This window comes from Rhodnius prolixus, unplaced genomic scaffold (assembly GCF_049639745.1).
Source record: "Rhodnius prolixus isolate KJV_2025 unplaced genomic scaffold, Rpr scaffold_11, whole genome shotgun sequence".
Classification (NCBI taxonomy): Eukaryota; Metazoa; Arthropoda; class Insecta; order Hemiptera; family Reduviidae; genus Rhodnius; species Rhodnius prolixus.
In genome coordinates, this window is record NW_027411625.1 from 14215047 (window position 1) to 14239860 (window position 24814).

A 24814-nucleotide genomic window follows, 5' to 3' on the forward strand; every position below is an offset into this window, starting at 1 on the left:
ATAATAACGAGTGCAGCCTGATTTGTACGAAATCAACAGCAGCATTTTAAAAAAGTGTATAAAAAAAAATTATCTATTAATTCTAATGAGTAGATTTCTGTGGTTACAGAAATTAATTCGGCTGGATCCTTTTAATGAACCGCTTATTGTTATTGATTTAAACTTTTGTTGTGAACAAGACATAAAATTTTCTAATCAACTGTATGAAGTCCACTTTCAAATAAAAAAACCTATATAATTATCCTTGATATTTGCGAGAATAATATAGATCCAAAAGATAAAAACCTATGTGGAAATCGGTGAACAAGGTTTTTTGAATAGGAACCGATTTTGGACTTCATTTAAATCCCTTGAATCCAAAGTTAGGATCGTTTTAATTATTCCCATGGGATTCAGTTCAAGTTTCCGTTTTGATCGTTTATACTCTAGAGTTTAAATTCTCTTAAACTTGAGGGAATAAATAAAGGTAGCGTGGCCACTGATGTGGTCTCCATTCTTCCCAAAAAAGTAGCGATGTCCGCACAAGCCAAATACTGAACAGTGCGATTAAGTGATTCGATTTTGTATCTATTTTATTGATCGCTTATTCGTCAAAGTTAGACTTAACGAGATCATCCACTTGGATAAGACCTCTGCTTTGGAAATCCCGCAATCACCCATATCCTAATTTTTGCAGTCGAGTTAAACAAACATTTCTACAAAGTTTATTGAAACTTTGCAATGATTACAAAAATTCCTTCAGCACACTAACAATCTTAGGTTGTCACATATTTTTACTTGAATTCAAGTAATAGGCGGTGAACGCTTGCACCATTTGCATGGGCCTATGGTCTTTGATGGGCCTATTTTTTTCGGACATAGGCCTGATAGTTACACACTAGCGTTTCCGCGAAGTTAGCAAATGTCTCAGGTACTAATTTGGCTAATTGCACAATACTAGGGTAGCTTATATAATTTCTTAACATCTTTCATCAAAATTGGACATATTGCAATCAGCCATTTTGCATATGTTTTTCCTAAATCTGCGAGCTCAAAGAACTTTCCATTCAGCAGCTCATTGCCTAATTTTAACAATTCGGCTACTGTCCAGTTATACCTTAAAGCTTAATTATATTTAGAATGATAATTATTTCTACCAATCCCTCATTGTTAGGATGCTACCATTTGATAACTCTAGATTTTCTATTGTCCCTTCATTATATTTTGATTCAAAGCTTTATTTTAATCTGAATTCATAGATCATACGCTAAATAATAATATATAATTAGAAAGTATAATAGACAAGAAATGCAGTGACCTCGGATGGTTTCATGCAATGACAGGGCGCAGCGAAAACTAGGCTTTAATCGTGAAATGCAGAATACTGATTTTACCATATTGAATTGCTCTATCCAAAACTCCTCATATCAATCTTCCCCCTTACATTGATGACGAGGTATATGCAGTTCATCATGAGAAACAAACCTTGCATTCCAAAAACATCAAAACATTGCATTTAAGTTCAAACTTTTACCAGACGTTTGCAAAGTTATCGCTATACTTGTTACTGAACACAGACCCAAATTAACAAATTAGACCTTGGCTTAATTTTGGAAGACAAACTAACGTTTTCTACTTTCGTTTAGGACAAATTCAATCCTGGGAAACCGAATAAAATAAACTTTTTCTCTTTATTCTCACGAGACTGGAATATGAGCAAACTTCCCCTCAAAGAGTCATCTGTCCGATGCTATTCGACGCCTGCTCTACCTGACCATCCAAAAACAACCTAATAGTAACATCAAGAAACTCCAGGCAACTCAGACAAAAATTCCTCAGAATTACGTCTTACTTTCCTAGACCGTCCGCAACAACTCCTCTCCACTCTAGATTCTCATCCCAACCCACCTTAAGTGTAGTCGGATATCTCCGTTTTCTTTCCTTGCAAATTCAACAATTTAACTGGATTTGAACACATGTTATTCCACTTGATTGGACACGAATTCGACTGTCTCTAACTGCAGTTGTCTAAAAATATAGACAACGAGGCATTTGATTGCATTAAATCCTTTTAAAGTGAATGTTAGATGTATTTAAATAATATGGACGAGTAGTATTTCATCAGAAGAATCTTTTGAAATTTGCCTTGATACAAAATTCAGTATACGCTACTGAAGAAGAAGTAGGATGTATCAAATTACAATAACTACGCTAACGAGAAAGTTTAATGTGAATTTTCTATTTTTGTTTAAAATTCTATTTTGCAAAAGATTGCATTAAAAAAAAAATACGGATACCAACTGGCGTAACCAGTGGTGGAGCCCTTTGTTAGTTCCAGGTAGCCAGAGATAATATCCCCGTGGAAGCGAACATTTTTTTTTTGCCCTGTTATTCACAGGCCAGATCTCCACTGACCCTTGCCCGGGCTGGACCGTACTAGAGGTTGCGTACATTTGGTTCATTCTGCACACATAATGTTCCAAGGAAGCCTTCTATCAACACAAAAAAATTCAGCCCTATTTTTACTTTTGTATAAAAGGTTTAGAGAAAGACCGAATGCAGAGATAGAAAAAGAAGGAAAACACTCTAAATAACATGGTTTGTATTGTATTTGAAAGAGCCAGGCTCCAGTAAAATGGGTAAAGATTACGTTAAACGAACTCAAAGGGGGATGAGGTAGCAACTGACCAGGTTCACAAACTATATTACCTGCTTCTCTATTAATGACCAGCTAAAAACATTTCGCTGGCCATCGGAATACTGTTTACTCAATGTTAGTATACTGATAGTGCAAGCCTGATGTTCTCAAAACGCAAACACTAATGCCTAGAATTTTTAATCAATGCTGGCTCTATTTTTTATGTGCTAGTCATGCTCAAGGAGGCGGTACCACATCTCATTTGTCACAAATAAGTCCATATTATAAAACCACTTTCAATCTCTAAACTATTTTATAGAAAATAACCACAATATAATTTTATAATGCTTTACGACTTTGTTCCTATAAAATTTATTTTAACTTCTAAAGAACTGAAACCAACAGTTTAATGTAAATAATTTAATTTTAACCTTACTTGAACGAAATGAAGAGATTTATTACAATTTAAATAGTACAGTTGAATAATGGGTTTATCAAGCGTGCTGCCACCTTTATAGTTTGACTCGTTAAACTATTTACATCACATTTATGTGTTTGTTTAAATTGTATAACACTAATTTCAGGAAACCTTTTGTGGTTGCAAAAAATTACACTTATAAACGAGAATATGTCCTTTATTTAATTGAAAAATTGAAAATTTTATCTTTTATAGGAAAAGATAAAAAGAGTCAAATTTAGGTATTTTTCAATTTCACAAAATTTTTGTGCAGTTTTTGACAATCTAGCCTTATATGCAATTTGGCCACCTGACAGTTTTGACATTGAAATGGCATTTTAGAGAAGGACATTTTCTCAGAAAAATTGACAGTCATAAGTCTTTAATTTAAACTTGGGCATAACATAGTCTGGCTTTTCACATTGGTTTTGAATTCTTTTTTGAGGATAATAATTTTTTCGAGATTCTGTGAAAGCTGCGTCGTCACACCTTCGTCAGAATCTTTTTTTTTTTTACCGTAAAGAATAATAATATTGAAGGCAACTATCTTTTTAGTAAAAAATTTAGAAAACAAAAATTGAACGTAAAATGCAAAAAAAAGAAAGCCCATTGTGTTCAGCATGACTTTTTTTACATAATTATTTCAAATAGATTAATTTAAGTTATTTTGTATGTTCGAGTTTATTATGGTTGGGCAGAGGCATGAATAGGACTGGTTACGTAGAAATATGGAAACTCGACTAGGGGGTGTAGTTCAGAACTGATACTTTGCCATAAAAACTACGAGGGAGCAGAGTCTGCAGCTGCCAACAGTCACTTCCGCAAACCTCTCTGACAAGAACAGGACCCTCGGCTCTTTTTTCTGCCATTCCAACACTCATGTTTTTACCCCAAAAGTATAGTCACTCTCTTGCCAGGTCGTTCAATACACCGCTTCCTTCCATAATATGGAATAATCTATAATTTCCATTACTATTAACCTAAAACAAAAACCCTACGCCGGCTATAATTTTCAAATTTAGCCCGCAGTAATGTTTGTAGTTACTATATTGCAGTCAAAATTTTAGCTCTATATGTACTTTAGGAAAAAAGGTATGGACCTTTTGAAGTTCAGTCATTCTGAAGTGATGTACTCGAATTTAGACCGAATTCTTCAAATATCTGTTTCACTTGATTGGTGTACTTCACTGACTATAACATTAAGGTTAAGCAAAGTAAGTATCTCATTCAATTTCAGATCCATCCGTTAAGTAGGAAAGAAAAATATCGGCCATAATGTGTGTAGCTACTCTGGAAAGAAGATAACTCTAAGTTACACTTAATTCCCACAAATAGTTTTTCTCGTATTCTAACGAAATTTAGAATAAAACTAATAATTGGCTGCTATGTTCATATTTAGCACTCATATAGCGTTCGACATTAACTATATTTCTATCAAATACATCTATAGTTCAGTTGAGAAAAGAATTGAGACCTTTTGAAGTTGAGCCGCTCTCAAATTATGCTAACTCTGTTTCACCGAATTTATCGAACACCAGTTCGAGATTGCTGTAAAAGAACTATTCTAGCTGAAAAACAGTGCGTTTAGTTAAGTCTAGTTTTGCCTAAACGTTTCAGCTTCATACCTCTTTGAATGTTGAGCGATTTAACGACATGGAAATTTGCATTCTGTTCTCTTGGGATAGGAGATCCAAGATTGAGCGACTGGTTGGCCTTTATTCAAACCATCACTTCCTAGATGTATTGAAATAGCCCAAGCTGTGTACCACTACGGTTGTAAAATCCTTTTATATTCACTATAGTAGGAAGGAATTGATTGTATCCAATTGTTGGAAACGATTGATTTTTTTCCCTGTAGTATTGTAGAATTTTTAGTAAAATATTGAAAGACTGTGAGTATGTAGGTTGGGCTTGAAAGCTACGGTCCCTCTAGTTCCATTGTGCATGTTTTTAGGACAGAATTGTGGAAGGTTTTTCATAGAAAAACACCCTCTTTTGTGACAGCTGTACCTCCTCCTTTCCAGCCTTGGACCTAAACTTCCTCTTGCATAATCATGGCTAGTTCTTTGTCGTAATGTTTTTAGAATCGTCTATTTTCCCGATACCAATCCCTCATAGACTAATATTACCATATCCTCTAAAATAGAATAATAGAATATCACCCTCCTTTTTCGCTACCCGTTATATAAAATCCACAAAAACTAATTCACATTTCCCTTAACAGCTATCCCATCCTATAGAAAACGGCCATTTTTCACATTTACATATTTCTACGTTAGATATACAAACAGTAAATACAGACTAACTCAACTTTGAACTGTGGTCCACACCTTTTTTACTAAACGTGTAGAAATTCTAAAATCTTTGCCGAAATATTGTAATTAAACTGCTCATAAATTTACATTTTTTCAGGAATTAATATTTTTAAAATTTAGAAACTTCATTCTGCATTAAAATCTTCATCTTCACCCAGACACCCCTCTTATCACCATTTATATCAGTAGAATTTATGCAGTAAAGAGTACTTCCGTTTTACAAATTCGGCATTAATTATATACTTAATACCTATTAATATTTTATAAATGACAAGACTGCTAATCATACTTACTGTTAAGGGAAGTTTTTACCTTTACTCCAGTAATGTCTCAAGAAGCTATTTGTTTGGAACATTCATTGATAAAGTTTAGATCTACAACTGTACAATGAGGAGACGACATTTAAAGAAAATCCTTTCAAGCCATTATCGATGAAAAGAAAAGATTAAGTTAATTGGCACTTCCGGTAGGCTACTTTGGTCCAAAGATGATCGCCGGATCTAATCATCACAACGAATCAAAATAGCAAATTTGAATTATCCCCGATTTTCTGATCAAATACATTCACAGATAGATGCATACTAATCAGAAAAAAAATACTTTTTTGAAAATTGAATTTTGAGGGACCTCAAACAATGAAAACTCGAACCTCAAAAATCAGCACCAGCTCCTTTTCTTTTCTCTTAAAACGAGAGAGAAAATACACAAATGGCCACAGTAAACCCGCGGCCCGTATGTGGCAAACCTTGAATAATTTTAAGGCCCGCGATATTCAATCATAATTTTACAAAGTTTGTTCATTCTGTTCTAATGGAAATCATAGTTACAATGTAATAATGAACTAAAACACATCTTTGTAATATCAGAATCAAAAAATAGATTTTCATAACACCTTGTCACAAAAGAAATTTTTTCTAATTTGAGTAATCTGGAACAAAAAGTTGTGAGCGCGTTTGGATTTGCTTTCACCTGCGAATCGTTTTTTCGAAAATGAAATTTACCAAACATTAATCAACTTGAACTTAACGGATAAAAATCTGCATTATCAATTACGTTGTGCAAATAAGCGCATTGCGATCTACTTGCAAGAGATGAGTGAATGAGAAACAAATATCTCACTAATTAAATATTATTCAACCACCTTATAATTGGCATTATTATATTATTTACATATGTTTATATAGATTAATAATTATAATAATTATAGATTAATAATAAAAACAATAATAATAATTAATTCTGTTGGGAATTTTCACTGCTAAAAGTTTTTGTAGTCGCATCGATCTAATAGATATAATAATTTTATAAGCTGTCCGCAGGCTTATAATGAATTTCTGAAGTGGCCCGCAAGATCTTTTGGGTTGGCCACCCTGGATTAAACCATTCCTCTTCAGAGCGCTTGCGAGTTGATCTAAGGTTTCAGGGAAGCGCAAATGTAATTAACTAAAACAGAAGATTATCCCAAGCATGTCCGAAACGAATTTTTTGAATTAAGGACTAGCAATTATCTCAAAAAGAGATTGTAGTTATTGAAGGACTTAAACTGGTGGTAACAAGTAAAAACAATCGCTGTGAGAACCAATATTACTGTAATGTATAAAATAGACTAACTATTAATAAATCTGAGAGTCCATTTTGGTCAATAAGTAATAATGGTGAGCTATTCTATGAGTTCTAGTAAAAAAATAATTCAAAATATTTTGAAATTTAAAAAATTGAATTCTAAAAATTTCCTAGATCATATATTTGCTATAATGTTCATATTTAGCTCAGGCTTGGAGTGTGTAGACATTGAACCTGCAATTCCTGCTGAAAAGAAGATACGAAACATCCATCGTTAAGCCACTTCCAAATGAACAACTGAAGCTAACTCTAACTTAGACTTATATCCTTGTTCTTCTTTCAACTTTTCCGTTAAAAAAGTAAACTTTTATTTAGCTATAATTTTTGTAATTAGCCTCATGTAGGAGTGTGCAAGTTGTTCACATGGACCACCTAAATCATTTCTACTATTTCATTGCAGCGAAACCCATCTGAATTACACTTCATTTGGAAGTGGCTCAAAGTTCGACCGTATCTTCTTTCCCACTAGAAATTTAGATTCATATGAATATCGTCTATACACTCCATTTCTGTGCTAAATATGAATATTATAGCAATGCAAGGTTTAGGAATTTCTTACAATTGAATGGCATCATCTGCCTGTTTTTAAGTAGGCAAAAGGGGCTGTTTTTCACCCTCAAATAATGGAAATAAGGGTTGGTGCCGGTGGGTGTGTAATGAAGGGCGGATTCTTTTTGAATGCAAGGTAAAAAAAACAGAAAAGAAAAGAAATGAAGGCCTCTTCTCCCTTTGCAAAATTACGTAGGTTTGGCAGAAAAAGTAAAAAAAATACGGTGAAGTGGAGAGGGCGGCTTGTTCTTGAATTGACCACCACTGCTGAGTGCATAACCTGCATTTGGGGAAACCTTTGCAGCGAGGTAACCTTCTCCTTCTGTAGTGTTCGACGGGGTAGGTGGAAAGAAGTGGGATTCCACCCTCTCTGACAGTTCTCAACCACGTCCTTATCCACTTCTTTCTTACGATTTTATAAATCCAATTCTTGACAGTTCCACTGAACAATAACAAGCAATTAGCTCATTCTTCCCTATTCACCTCATAATGAATACATTTTTCTTCAAATGAATATCAGGCGGAGTCACTGCCAAGAAGTTGTAGTAAGCTGTCAACTTCAGGCACACCTTAAAAAAGTATTTATTAAAAAGTTAACCTAGTGTGAAACCGTTAAGGCTACGTTTTCTGCCTGCAATTCCCACAATTTAAAATTGAGCTATAGTGCTGGTGTTTAGCACGGAGTGTATAGAGTGGAGTACGCTCGGTTAAAAAGCATGAAGGAAGACAATGCACTGTAGCTTACAGCTGCATACATACTAAACTGCACCACCTAGAAGCGACAATCTTAGAGTTGATTACTTTCCCAAGAGCGTCCACTTCTAGAGTAATTTCTCTGCTACTATCAAATCAGGATATCTATACTCGAAGCTCAAAAGAATGATGGCAGTCCAAACGAGGCACAATCTCTCAAAAGAGAGATGCCTTCTTCTCAGTAGAAGAAATCCTTAAGCAATAATTACAATTAATTAAACAATTTTAATATAAAATTGAATTTTACTTAAGCATAGTTTTACATGACTGATAGCAAGTGATCCTGAATATCACTTTTGTCGCTTAATTTAATCAAACTAAAGAGAGGTGCAAAGGGGCTGGGGGTGGAGATTAGTTAACTATAATCAGAGTAACTGAATCATTCCTAGCACAATGAGAGAATTTTCAAAAGAATTGATCGAGTCCTCTCATTAATAGTAGATACCAGGAGAAAACATTGCATTTTAAACATCTCTCCATGTCAGAAAGCTGGTTCAAGGGCGTAAGAACTCTGCCAGACTAAAGCAGACGATCCATGGAAGACGATTACAGTCCACATTCAAAAATCTAATCTTCTTGGGGAAGAAATGTTAAATTATTATTATTATTATTATTATTATTATTATTATTATTATTATTATTATTATTATTATTATTATTATTATTATTATTTGGAATTCAATGAAATCTGTGAGGCAGGTTTGAATTTAATTGAATCTAATAAAAATTCTAGTTAAAAAAACAAGATTGAATAAAAATTGTTGAGTTATGTATGTATACCTGCTTACGCTCACCTCAAAATAGTATTTACGACTGACAAAACTCAATTTTGGAAGTCTGATCAAATTGCAAAGTACTACAATCGGAAAATGATAATCTATCCCCTTCGTGACAGGTTTCAACAGCTTGGTTAAGAGAATTATAACCTGCCAACGTCTTGGGGCTTTTTTCTAATTATTTCAAATGGTCCAATTTTATTAAACTATCCATCTAAAATAATTTATTTTTACTGGCTATAATAATTTTGAAAAAAAAAATGTTTAACAGAAAAAAAAAATAAATAAAAACAGAACTTTATTTTAATGTAGTTGTCAATGTTCTACACGTTTCGTTTCATCAAATTTCTAATTTTTACAAATAAAAAGTTGGATTCAGTATAATGAAATAGTAATTTTGTGGCAAGCCCAGCGTCCCAGCATCCCTTAAAATCAGGTTTCACGTAAAAATCTCAAAGAATCTTAATGAAAAGTGGTCATCCCTATCACAATCAGGCGCGGATCAGGGACAGGCCATATTTGGGCATCCGTTCTTCCCAGAACTGGTATTTTGTTTTTTTCATTTTGATGAAAATAAAGTGAAATGCGTTTACTTAGTACACATTAGATAATTCCCTTGCTCTTCTCGGCTTTGTACTTCCAAATTAAAGTACGTATTCTAAATCCAGCTCATTAATTTCTGAGGTAGTCTGACACGAAGATCAAAGTTCGGAAATCTCTTCTTACCCGATAGAAGTGAAAGTAAAAATGCCATTTAAAAGTAAGAAACTACTCTACCACCTTACAAAGCTCTAAGAGTGAACAAGTTACCTTTAAATAAAGAGTCATAAAGTAACAAAGAAGGAATATTTGAAAATATAGTAAACCCTTTCTATGCACAATAACCTGGAAAAGGATTAACTTCCTTCCTGTGAGGACGTCATAAAACCAAACAGAGCGTCAACAACACTGTCGGCACGTTTTAAAATCAGCCATGCTTTTGAAAGGATTATCGTAACGTACTGTTGACAATGCAACATTTTGTATGTACTCGAAAGTCTACAAATTTTGTACCATGTGTACAAAGAAGACAGTGATAAATGCACGCATGCCTTCATATCTAAGCGAGTATTTTATTTATTTTCGACTAAAATATTATTTTACTTTATTTCAATCCACTCATGCATTACCGGGAGCTTAGGTTCATTTCTGCACGTGAACTGTCCAACAAAACGAATGTGCAATAAATGTTATAACAGACTATCTCTTTATTATAAAGACAAACTTACGGAGGTTAGTTGCAGAAATTATAAAAGCTGTATTCGTTGCCTAATACAAGATTTTTCAAACACTGTGGACGCATTCTGCGAGCTGGCTTATGAATCGAAATGCCAGCCAGACGCTCTGGGCAGTCAACCTCACTATTTCACACTTTAATTCGTTTCTACGTTGTTGGAAATATTCTGTAAATGAAAAAAATTCTGCTGAATAAGGTATCGCCTTAAGTTGCTTGATGCCCTTCTTCAATCACACAAATATTCCATGTTGGTTCTGACATACAAGACATGCAGGAAACACCTCTTTGGATTAGCAAGATATTCAATATGTCTCCTTATAGTGGCACCCGAGACTTTTTCATTGTCGATTCTGCCCAGAGGTTCGCCTAAGATTATATAGTCTGACAAAGTAGAGCTTCTTTTACGACAATAATTGCATGGCCTTTAAATGTATTTAATCAAGCACATTATTATGACTGCAGCTTTCTACCACTCGGACTGGAAGAGCGTTTTGAAAAATTTTAAATCATAAGCGGTTGCCAGCTCTTCAATTTCGTGAATGAATATTATACAGAGACCCTAAGACACCTGCCAAATGGAACATTGAGAGTTCCATTCTCGCAATATCTTCTGGCCTCAAGTGAGTCAGCGAAGCCGACTGAATTCCTCCAATATCTGTTTTAATTTATTCAATCCCCGCGGTAGCAAGATTGTGCAAATTTAGCACGAATATAGGAGAGTGTTGTTCGTTATATTTCTGTCCAAAAAGTTTTTGAGATCTAATAGTTTTAAAGGAAAAGGAAGTTAAGAGTTTCTTGTTGCAAGACTAGGGTAGCGAACTGACCATATGTGGTGAAGTTCAGGTCAAAATGGCCGCCGATGTTGCGTTTCTCTATTTTTGTGTGGTGACGAAGAGGGGTACCCAGCACACTGACCGTCACACAATTAAGGGGGCTGACCCCTCGTGAGGGATAATTGCAAAGGGTAACCCCCTCTTCCAACAGAAGACAGACCATTGTTGCGTATTTTTACCAGAATCTATGGCACTAAACATTTACTTCCCTCTTTGTCTGAATAGTCATAAAAGTTAGACTTGGGTGCAAAACCTATCTATTTTACTATTCAAATTTTTACTATTTCAAAACATTTTTCAAAATAAGTAGAACTTTTTATTGATTCTGTTTTCATTTTTTTATTTATGACAGGTTAGGTATGCAAAGCAAACATTTTTAGCAAATGTTTTTTTATTATTATTAACAATGCAAACATTGTCCAGGATTCGACATATCTTCTCAGTTTGTTAAATTTATGTGATTTTTGCTTTTGAAAGGCAGACGCTTTCCGCTAAAAAAAATCCCTTCCCGGAAGTGAATGGTTTCATAGTTTTGAGTGAAGATGCACGTAACATTGTCAAAGTAGTATAAAGTATGTTTTAAACGATAATATTTAAATACGCTCTCGTATTTTAAATATATAATATTTTGCTTATTATTATTCTCTGATACACGGGGAAGATTCGCGGAACAGGCTTTGAGAAACTCAGCTTCAATTTCTTAGACAATATTGATACTCTAAGAGTGAAAGAGTTCTAAGAAAGTCGAGACTTCATGTTTCCTTTGATAGTACCATTTCATTATAATGTACATGTATAATTAAAGGGTCAACTTTTTTTTAGTTCACATCCTGTTACATAAAAATGTTACGTAAATTGTCATGGACATAACTTGATAAATGTTAGTACCTGATCTCGGAGTATGCAAGTGCTTATAGAAACTTTACTTTTCCTAAAAGGGTATGACACTTCCGGCACAACTCCAAATTTTAGAACCTAATTTCATTTTCACTGATATTGCGCAGGTGATGGAAGATAAGATAGTACCGTACATTTATGTGAAACGACCTAGTACTGCTCTCTGAGAACTGCGCTAAAATGAATTCTTCTGGACTGTCGCTAAGTTAAAGAACAAACAACTGAAATGGTCTGGAGAACATTGAATATAGCCTTTGGTGCCCTCGCAATTCCAGTCATGACACTTTCTTCAAGCTCGGAATTTCTGCAACAGTAATTTAATCTTCTTCAATGATTATGGAAGTGATAGATTCCTTACACTAAAACGGAACATTAGAGGAATGCTTCAGTAAGTTAAATTTTTACAAGCTCTTTATTGATTTCTGGAAAAATATTACAAATAATAGTGTTGGTTTGAAGCAAAATCGATAATGCCATTTTCCGGGAAAACAGATGCATCGACACTGTAACTTATTTATTTATTATTTACAGGGGGCAACTCCTGGTTACCAAGGGAATGCAGCCAACTAAATTCAGCAAAACTGCACATTCTGATGATCGATTCTTCTTGATCCCAATAGCAGCTATGCAGAATTTCACTCAAACTTCAAAGATCCTGTTTGAGTCCTGCAGGACACACGGCTTGACAGGCACACAAATTAATTTGTAAAAACTGGTGGAAACTCAAAATCGACAAACGATCGCAATAACTCCTAACAAACGAGCAGTAAGAGAAATCCCAAAAAATAGAGGATTGGCTGGGTAAGTGAGAGCAGATTTAGGGTTGCTATGGGAGAGCGTGGATTCCAGTAAACGCAATGGCCGGCCTCCATGGCAACCCGACCCGACGCGACCATTTCCCTTCAGACACCCTAATAAGACTCCTTAATCAAGGCAGCTAACGAATCAGCAGCCAGCATTAACAAGTCCCCAATCTAATTAAAATATCACTCGACCAAAGCAAACTTGTTACCACGATCCTACCAAAAAAATAACCTCAGTTACAAGACAAAAATATAAAAATATCTATGTGTAGGTGATGTATACAAGTTGGGCGCAAATCACAGGGCGTCTCGACAACATTTCCAAGGAATGAAAAACCTTTTCAATTTAATTGGCCACATTTCCCAAAGAGGTGGCTAGAATTGCTAGACCACAATATGGACACAGCCTACCTGTACAAACAAGAATTTTATTGTTGGGTGCGTTACAGAACCAGGATCGTATGCTCTATTGGAGATGAGTAGATTAGAATTATTTATACAATGGCTGCCGGAAGAATGCTCCTTTAGGTTGAGGAATTTTCTTTTAAACCGGAATTTTAACGATACAATTGCGTAGTTATTAACTGAATGCCTATCACTTTTATTTGAAGAATTTTACCAGGAATGCAATAACTTTCAGTTTCAATGTAAATTAATGGGATTAAAAAGAAAAGTTGGGAGAATGTCAAATCTATGGTAAGAGCGATTTCCAGAGAACGAGTTTCAAGTTTTTGTGATTTCCTAACCAACCTCCAAAGAGTTTCATAAAGTAAGTTATTTGGTTTTGAACCTTTATTTAGTTGATTGTTCTATGGATTACGTGACATCAAACTTCTTTAAAATTTGTCGATAACAAAACTGTTTTACACAATGACGCAAAATTTAAGACTCCCATTCTGGGTTAAACTTGCTTATTTATTTTTAAACAGTTGTGTATTAGTCTATTTTCTTTTCATTCAGATTTAGTTAATTAATTGTTTATGGTTATATTAAATAATTTATTGTTACTATCTCTGTTTATTTGTTCATTTTACAATAAAATCTTTAATTTTGGTGCATTAAATTTTATGGTTATTTGCAAGTCAGTGTACAAATTTAAATATTCTTGTTAAGTTGTTAACAGATATTATCTCATAAATAGTTTTATATTATTATAGCTTATCTTATAAACATTACTCTGTTGAAAGGAAATGGGTAATTTTTTTGGAGCAGTCAATAATATTACGCACAATAACTTTTACTTGAATATGTGAATATAAACTAAACCTTTAAGCCCTGATGATGAAATAAAGCTATAGCTACATACATATGGTATAATTCGAAATTAAGGCATAAAGTTGTTCAAAAACTAGCCAAAATTCAAGATTCCTCAAAAAGATAATATCTACGAATTTGAGTTTTCGAGAAAATTGAATTCACTGATGGTAGAAATTCTAAAAAGTATCAAACTCTTTTCTTGCAGCACTTCAGAATTAAGGTATTAGAAGTATGACTGGACATGAATCAGTTAGACCTAGTGTAACAGTAATGATGTGGCGATGTTGTGAATAGTGGTCTAATAAGAATGGAGTTACGTTATGAAGACAAGTGTAGGCTTTTGCCCTCATGTGAATTTCTACCAGATGTGGTATTTCTGTTGGTAAGGAGTTCCCAAAGTGTTAAGGGCCGATAGGCAGAGGGAGTTACTGTAGGCGGCTATACAACACCTAATGTACCCACAAACACACTGGAAAAGGGAAACCTTCAGAGTAATGCTTAGTTTTTGCCCTCCTTTTCAAACAGTACGCCACAGAAATCTGTCCAGGTACAAAGACCCTGTCGCTGCTTCCTTATGCAATTATTACATTAACTGCACAACTTTTCTCACGGCTACCGAAATATCTATGTATACACACATACACACTCTCAGAGGCCAGCTGTCGCACCGAAGTACGCAATCTTGCATCGAAATCGAAATCTAGGGGGTATAATCATACGACCTTCTCATTACGGCAATACCCATTTTATATGCAATTGCCTGCATATATACTCACATATTTACTAACTGTTCATTAAAAAAAAACAATAAATACTGGAATATTAGGCGCCACGGTAGCCGAGCGGTTAAGAGGCGAGACCTGCAAAGCTAATGTGCATTGTGGTACTGGGTTGCAAGTTTTTGAATTTAAAGTGACAGATCCATACATTACACTAAAATTAACTTTTAAAAGAGAGAAACCTCTGCTTCTAAACGTCCCTAAAATGAGGTTTCTTGGTAAGATGTTTCAAATAAAATCTATACATCAACATGTAAGCATTATGTATACTATACATAGACAGTTTTTCAGTAAAACTAATATGTATTGTGGTACTGGGTTCGATTCCCGGTCTTATGCCTTGGATTTTATTTAAAGGTTAAAAAAAGAGATTTACAGTAAAGTATGTTTGCTAGTCGCCTCCGTCCACGACACCTAATTGGTAGTTGGACGTAAAGCCCGCCTGAAAAAATAGGCAATTACTTTACTTTACTATTAAGCGCCACGATAGCCGTGCGGTTAGTGGCGAGACCTGCGAAGCTAATATATATTGTGGTACTGGGTTCTATTCCCGAACTAGGCCTTGGATTTTATTTAATGTTGTATGGGAACTTCGTAGTAATGTTTGCTAGTTGCCTCCGTCCACGACACCTGATTGGTAGTTGGACGTAAAGCCCGTCTTGAAAAATATGCATTACTTTTACAGGAATATTAGTGAAATATACGTTTACAATACGATATCGGAAATCTCACAAGATTGCTATACTTCACCTTAAAAGGAATAAGAGCAGGTTGACACATTGAACTTAAGTAGAGAAACCGTATCCTTTTTATCCTGCCAAATTGCTTCAGAATCAGGCTAAGACTTACGGAGTTATTATAAATAATCATTTTTAGAGAGTAAGGCCTTACACAAGTGGGGCTATCTCCACCCCATATAATTGTACATCGTAGAAACCCCCAAAATGACACCTCATTCATTGCGCTTGGGCGCTGTACAAAAAAAAAAAAAGAAAAAAGAAAAATGAGACCAAGAAAAACAATACGTGAAAACGCCATTTTTGCTCATTTTTGAATTTTTTTTTTTTATAAATCTAATTAATTTATTTATACTATTACTACTATAAACTACATAAATCCTATTACTAAGCAGTAATAATAGTAAAATTACTATTATAAACCAGAATGTGTATTTCATTACGTTACGCTTTTTCGTACAAGTACTCGAAGATCAATCCTTACATAACTACCCTTCCGAACCAATTTAGTAATAATAATATTCTACTAATAGTAAAAATCTGTGCTAATAAGTCAAAAAAACAAATTAATCCAAATTGACTTACCAAAAAACTCTTTACTTATGTGAGTTCTAAAGTAAAATGAGTGTAATAACCTATTTATTTAAGTAGTGTTCTGACATATTTAATGTTTTATTTAAAGCGGCTGGAAAATATCGTACTTAATCGAAATATTGTTACCAACGAACATAAGTTGGGTTGAATAGTAGTTTTTACTTAATAAAAACAGGTTTAGGCATCTATTGCACGAACGAGATTGGAGCAATTCAGGAAAATCTATGTGATTAAAGATAATTTTGAAGAGGAACATAAGATGTACTATCATTTTTCTAGAGAAAAGTAGAATAGCCAAATTTAAGGAATCTTTCACTCAGAGCAATAATAACCACCTTCTCGTTGTTAACACAATTCCAATTTTATGAGTAATTAGCTTAAACATATAAAATATAAAAGTAATAATCAGTTTCGCTCATGCAAACAAAATGGCCGAGACAGAATACAGTACTTCAGACTTCTTATTTAGTCTACGGGGCGGGGCGGTCTAGTGGTTATGAGCGTGGCTTTGTAAGTGGAGACCCAGTTGGAATCCTGCGTATAGCTACTCATTATTTCTTAGAAAAAAATGTTTATAGCAAAGTACTAGCTCTAGGCATCCTCGACTAGGATACCTAATTGGTAGCTGAAAAAATAGCCTTTAAATAAAATTCTTTATTTAAATTACGCTGGTGAAAACTTTTTGACTCAAAATGTCTCATTACATGGCTAGTAACTTGAAATGCTTCTATCATATTAACCACAAAAACTATTCGTAAGCTTATCCACCGAAATCAAACTTAAAAGAAAAACAAGTTGAATAAGATTCATCTACAAATAAGCAATAGATACTGTCATCAAGTTTAGCAAGTAAGGAATAGAACGACTGAAACTAATTTTATTAGTAGCGAATTTATGAAGACGAATACTAACTTCAGCGACGGCATAGTTTTACGCCAAACTATAGGCAGCCGATCTTGCCAAAAAGTCGTGAAAAAAAACAAATTATAAAAGTTCAGTCGCATTCAGCTTGCTAAAACTACAACTCACAATGTTTGTTGTTATGTTTCCTCTATAACAAAAGACAAGATGTCGGATTTAGTGGCACTAAAAGAAACGTGTTTACAGCGCGTTTCTTAAATTTTATACTAACTTTTTTTCATTTAAAAGCAAAAAAATTCATAACAAGACTAGGCAACGTCTCCAAATCATCTGAACTGTATCGTATGTGACTCTCATAATCTAGGCAAGTTTATGGTACCCCGTAGTATGGTTTATGTGGGTTTTACTTCCAATTCCAGGACTAGTTTGAAAAGAACTGGTGGTAAAGAAATCATCTTTCAAAAGCCGAGTATCACGGGAACTCATTGCGCTTTGAACAGTTCCAGTGTTTTCTTCAACAATGAAAATATTTTTTAAAAAATTATTTTTTACGACTTTTTAGGCGAATGATTAATATAAACTAGACTTAGTTCAAATAACTAGATGGATAGATGGGAGGTGCAGTGGTGCTCTGAAGAAGACATCAGCGGAACACCTGACTGTCTGTGATAACGCCACGAGCGAGTAACAATGCCTGTCTGTAGATCTACCCATTGCTACTCCTAACTACCCTTAAAAAAGCCACCCCTCGTACAGAGTAAAAAAAAACTCTTACAAGGACAAACATACACAAGACGAACACACACATAAAAAATTATTGCCAGGGCTTCAGCTGGGTTCGCCCCCGCCAAGGACCCTACCCTACACACACCAGCGTATATATAAAAAAGACTCACCGCTATTGATTTTTTTTTGCTCACTAAGACGGAAGGACGGAACTCAGAAGGGAGCAAGTTAGGGTGAAAAAAAACAGTAATTGTGATGAGGGTGCGAGCTGAAGCAAGTTGTGGCTCGTGCCGAGCCGACAGACGAGCACGCTCAGTCCGGCATCTTCCAAAAATTAACCCTTAAAAATTAACATTAAAAAAGGAATCTATTGTGAACAACCTTATGACGCTCTGTTATTCACTCATTCTAATTCCGATTCCCTGAACTTTTCATTAAATATATTTTTTATTAAATTTTACTTGCCTTTGATATAAGTACACTAAAATCAAAGGACTTATGAAGGAAACGTGACGTCACAGAACCCTGCCTAGAATTTCCGACTCAGGTGACCACAAATATATACTTCAGGTGAAAAACACGATACAGGACGTCCTGTAACCTTAGGGTTGTAGAATAGCATTTTCAAACAACCCACATATATTGGAGATAGACTAGGGATCATCTTCATTTCCTCGGACAGCTAGGTTTTCTTACTAGGCTATCAAGTTCTAAGAAGTTAGCTAAAGATAAAAGCTTAGATATAGTGACGAGAATTGGTAGCCTAAATAAAATCTTTTTCGTCTTGGTGTCCGGAAATGCAACGTAGGCAGATTGCTTGGCCCGGAAAACCACTAAAGGAGTTACCGCAGTATCTGAACCCATAGGTGGCATTGCAAAATGAATCATAAGTGTAGCCATCGAAAAATGAGTTCACGATAAGTTGAAGGACTTAGCAGATGGAAATGCTGAGACATTTTTTTTTGTAATAAAAACTCTATTCCGGGACATGGGTATATTAAGAATTGTAGCAAATGCTGAAAATTGTGGCCTAACCTGGTTGGCAAAAAATTAAATGATTGTCCTACAATCGAAATTCAAAAAATGCAATTACTTTACCTTTCCCCAGAAAGTAAAAAATTGTAAAAATTATTGTTTCAAAATGAAAAATACATTTTATCTAATTATATAGCAATAAACTCAAAAGGAATGAAAAATGGCCAGCTGGATGAGGAAGAGAGGAGTGGGTTTTAAAAACATTGAGTGAAGAGGCATGACACTGGATAACGGAAAGAAGATCTAAACAAGAGTGGCAAATAAAGGATTTATTGTATAAGTGAGGCCGGGATTGAATTGAATTGTAGCAATTGAATGATGATGGACGGAATTTATAGAAAAGTCAACTTATCGCCCCGTTTAACTGTTGATGTTAGAATCTCTAGGATTTCGAAAATATATCTTTAAAAACGGTTATCAACGCTCAGAGAACCCCTAAGAGATAAACCAGACACCCATAATAAAAATTGTGGAAAAGACAAGCAGTTAGTGAGTTTTTGGAAATGGATGCTTATGGACCTTCTAGATATTGGAGCAACTGAGATAGCTGTTCACTCCAAGTTTAATGGCGAGAGTAAACTAAATTGAAAATGATCAAGCATTATATGGATTAAAAGAAGGGTTTAAAACCGATCAGTATGGCTGTTGTAATTTGCTTTTTTACGAGGTACTCGCCTAAATTTACAATGGTATTTCTTCAACTAGGACTCCAACTAGGCCAGCGGTCATTCGGATGATCGTACGTCTCTTGTCGATCCATTGAAAAAGGCCATGGCAGCGGATACGTGTAGGAAGAAGATGAAAAGGCACTGCAAGTAAGTTGTCAATACAGAGGTCTTAAAACGCTCAGGATTCGGCTCATTGGTGAAAGAATCTCATGTCTCCATTCTCTGCCCAGGAGCCTCTCACCAAACTACTCAATTTAATTAAACAAACAAGACTGGACGGAGTGCCACAACATACCCAATGGGTCACGGCGGCATTAGCTTATTGACCAACCCCTGTGAAAGGTAATCCTCACAAGGGTATGCACATACAGATAAGCTTTTCGCATTCCGGGGGACCAGAAAAACAAGCATTTTCACTGAAAACAACTTCGGAACTTTTAGTCACGATCTCAAAACTTGCTGTAACTAGGAGTGATATAGCATATTTCCGATCAATCAAATAACTTCAAAATGGAAACTTTAGCATTTTGGTAACAGATTTTGTTCTTATATTGCACCAGATAGGCATACAATATACATTTTTTGGTACTTTAGTGGTATACTTAACTTCATATCTTGCTAGAGTCACTTTCCCAAAAACTGTCTCAAACGAAACTTGTTCACGTGTGTCTACTGTTAATAGGAATCAACAGTTCTAGAATAGGAAAGGTAAATTTATTTGAAAAAAAAGTATATAAACATATTTTAATTCTGTTGAGGAAGTATTGTTACCGAAAGGACCCCTTTACTTAATTTATTATTATTATTATTAATATTATTATTATTGTTGTTGTTGAAAACAGCTCCAGTGAGTTTTCTAAAACTTTTGGGTATGTTAATTGTACACATGGAAATCTTTAACTTACATTTGAAACATCTCAGAACCTTCGTTTAGGGCACTTCTATAAAAAGGGTCTTAGAGGAGGTTATTAGGCTGCTTCTAACGTGCCTTTGCAATGTAATGGACGGTCTCAACACCTTGAAAAATTTTACTTGTACTATGTAAGTCAAGTTCCAATACTTCATTGACCGCAAATTCAACTTTAAAATAACGAATTTTATTTACTTGCTAAAAGTTTAGACAAGCTTAGATTCTGCAGCTTAAAATTAGGATTGTAAATTATTTTTTGCAACTTAGATCTTATTTGTGAAGCTTTACACTGAAAAGTAGATTTTAATATTGCTATACATATTCATTGTAATAAAAATGATTTAGTTAAAAGGTGCGAAATCCCATTTAGACTAATAAAATTTTTCCATAAAAACTTTCCAAATAAACGTGATGACGCTAACAGCGGTTGTGCCCAATTTTAAATGAAACCCGTCAATGAAGGTTTAGAAAATTTACTGGAAACTTGAAAAAGCCATCCGTTCGCCGACCTGGTACACTCATATTCAACCCACTCGAAATGGTTGGTTAGACTTTCGTACTCATAAATATCATACAGGTGTCAGAATCGGAGTGCACTCTGAAACTGCACTTTAAAAAAGAGTTTATCTTCTTCCCCAAGTTTGCTGGAAAATATAGAAGTGAAGTCGTGTTCAGTATGGTGTATACAGACTTAAAGAAAAATCATTGCAACCGCTACCCGAAGAATTACTGGAAACTATTGAATAAAGGCGATCGACTGAGTGACCTCACATGTTGAACTATGCAAATGATGACGTCATATAGAGGCACTTGGGAAAGCATGTTCTCAACATTGCCCTTATATGCATATTTTTCTAGCAATGTGTTTTTAATAAAAGTTACTGATGTAAATGCAATTGGGGCCCTATTTTTTTTTTTTTTTTTTTAAAGGTAGTAATCCAATGTTGGTGCTAAAAATAAATCTCAAATTTGAATTTTTACGATTTTTTGCACTTTGAACTAAGAATACTATTTAGATAGACACAATATATAGACTAATTTGTGAAAACCACTTAACGAACCACATAACGGATACTTGCGGCGCAAACTCGAAATAGAAAATCTGCAGGAGCGACAAACTTCCTGTAACGAGCGGTAAAAGAAAGCAAGCATGATTATTATTTAGTCATTAGAAATCTTGTCCATTCGTCATTTTATTTTATAAATCACAAATGTCTATATAACCTGCCTGTTTGGTATAACATAACTTGAATATAGTTGTCAAAATCGTGGGTGGACTAAATTGTGAATAGTTCATTATAATTAATAGAATTTTTGTGGGAAGCTTGTCGTCCAAGAAACGATTTTCATTGTGAGATTAAAAAAGAAAAAGAGGTTTCCTTTATCTCAGCACTCGTACCAAATTTCCTAAAAAGAAATTAAGGGATGTTCACTACTGTTCAATAAAATTGCCTCCACCTCAGAACTTTGCCCACATTGTAGTCCGTATCGTGTACTGTAATTTTTTACTTATGTAATTACAGACAATCACACAGACACAAGCACAATTTTAGTAGAAATAAACAAACAGCTCTTCGGATCCAGAGTACAGGACTCCCACCCGGAGATTCTAGCTTGTTCTTAAATCCTTGCAGCTCGTGACATTTCACTGTCCAGTGATTGACAGTGAGGTCTGTCCGGAGGCCGGCAGTGCACTGAATAAGCTCCAGGCGCCGATCATCTCAGATGTTGACGCGTCTTTAATTAAAAAGAAAACGTAATAATAAATAAATAAATAAATGAATAAAATTAAACAAACAAAACATGCTACATCCATCTTAATTAGGTCGAAGTCTAGGTGAAATCGAAAACAAAATAATAGACAAGTAGACAAAGCAAGCTTTTATAGATGTATTCTTACCAGAAGAATACACCAGGGTGCCAACAAGTTGAACCTGGTACAGAGGGAAAGTTACAACGAACTGGAACTCATGAGCCAGACAACAACAAAATGATAAATGTCAAATCAATTGCCGATCGAAAACGTTTTTAATTTCTATATAAATCCAAAAGAAACACCAGTAAATGTCATTTCATGGACATTTAGGATTTACCTAGACCGTTTTAAAATACCAGAAGGGGACAGATGTACTTGCAATGAACAGACAGCGTCATCTATCCAGAATCTTAAAGAAGACTAAACTCTAGGAGAACTGCAGAATGTGTACTGTGATTCAAGAAGCTTCCACTACATGGATGAGATGACCTTGGAATAAACTATTGGGTGAAGAACTGTTGATGTCTTTTTCAAAATTTTTCAGTTTTATAGACCGACAAATTGTCATTTATTTATTTAAGGCGCGTCAACATCCGACGTTAATTGCGCCCCTAGCTTTTTCCAATGCACTGCCGGTCTCCGGACGTACATCACAGTTCATCATCAAAAAGTGAGCTGAAAGAAGCTATTATTAACGAGAGAAAATCTAAGGGCCAGCATCTGAATTCAAACCCAGTATCTCCGCATCCAGTTCACTTAGCTAATCTCTTCACTCTTATTCAGTTGCTGAAGTGTAAATTAATTTGGAAACAAAATGTTAACTGTTTTCCCTGTTGTTGATTTGAATTAGTAAATTTTAAGTAACCCACATAATTTACTAGTACTAGAAGCGGTTTTTGGTCAGGGTTTCTGGCCTGGCGACAAGAAGAACAAAAAGCATAAGAAACTAATCAAATTTTAATTTCGAAAATGACACTCGATTGCAATTATCTATTTAAGAAAAATAAGAGAAAGGGACAATAAAATGATACTCAGGATAATAATTCTTAATATTTACTTACTTGCGTAAAAAAATCGTGTTCTAGCGGGAAACGTATTTGTAGCATAACCTGGACGGAAAAATTTGTGGGGAGTGTACACTGAGACTGGACTGTTATAAGAGTGTAGTGTTGTGAAAGGGGGCGGCGCCAATCTGCCCCCACTCCTGCACCGCCTCCAAGCCACCCTCTGTGAAAGCTAGTATTTCTTTAATTAATGTCCCTGCAAATATTCAAAATATTTTGTCACTTCTTCTTAGATCACTCACTCAAGCAAAATCTGGAACACTATTACCAGAGCTTACATTGTCCAGGTTTCTCTAAATATAGCTTAGATAGCAGTTATATACATCTTCTTTCCGGTGATATTTTTGTCTTTGGCAAAGAGAGGAAAGTATCTTCTTGTGACTTCTAATGCAAAGGAACTTCTAGATGGACTTCTCTACTCGCAAAGCAAACCCATGGGGGTCATTCACAATATCTAGCCCCCTTAAATGATCTTAGAGGTAATCATGGCCGTTCTGAAACAGCTCTTCTGGGTTTCATTCTAGATTCTTCCTCAAGAGTTTAACAGGGGTTTCCATCGCTTTTATTTTGCTCACTCAGTCGCTGAATAGAGGACAATACTTCTGTTTCCAACCATATCAAGCAGCATATCTGTGTTGATATGGAAATATTTGGCTGACTCATTACCTTACTTCTCTTCAACAGAAGGTCTGCAACTTCATCTCAACTAGTACGCATTAGGCAGGGTTATCCACTTTATCTTCCTGCCTTCTTGAATCTTCTAAGACAGCAGGCAGTTTTTCTCTAAGGAGAAGAGTTTTGGGCTTCTTTGGGCTAGCTGCATGACATCATGATTGTGTCAGAATCACTACCTGATCCAATGCTTATCTTTTAATATTTTTAATTCCTCAGAAATTCTGTGAATAAAAGGCAAGGTTTCTCAACCCACAAAGTGGCGACACACTGAGTCACTTTTGGCTGCGGTGCCTGAGGTACAGGACCCCACTCCGTCCAATTATAATCCGAAGATTTATTGACTCTAGCTCTAGCCTCAAAATTTAATCACCTCTCGTTTCTACGCTATCACCTCCTGGTCCCAAAGTACCCAAAAACACAATAGAATATAAGACGCCGCTTCCTCCTTTTGTCATAATCTAGACCCAAAATTGAATTTGGATAAGCACTAATGTTTGGATCATGCGGCCAGTTACTGGCTGGGTTCGGGCGTAGGGCAATTAAATTTCTTTAATTACCTAAATATTTCATCCTATTGGATTAATGATTCACCATCTATGAGAACAATCAACAGTAAATATTTTATCATCATATTAATCTCATATTAAAAGGAAATCAAGTTCTTTTTCACTTTTTCCATTATTTGTATAGAACATTTATCATAAATTATAATAAAATTATTTGTATTGATTGATCGTATCTATGAATCTTTGGATGATTTAGCCAATTCTGTAGACGGAAGTGGACTAGCCACTGGTACAGAAATCTTAGAATAACTCCGATTTAACATCCGAAACAATATAAGGTACATAGG

General features: G+C 35.0%; 1 protein-coding gene across 1 annotated transcript in view; it reads right to left on the reverse strand.

Annotated features, from left to right (window-relative positions):
• LOC141459356 (uncharacterized) overlaps positions 1-23563 on the reverse strand; it is a 44376-nt gene extending 20813 nt beyond the window's left edge. The window contains exon 1 of the mRNA XM_074138363.1: positions 23284-23563. The gene's annotated coding sequence lies outside the window, so the exon portion shown is untranslated. The remainder of the gene's footprint in view (positions 1-23283) is intronic.
• Between the last annotated feature and the right edge of the window lie 1251 nt (positions 23564-24814).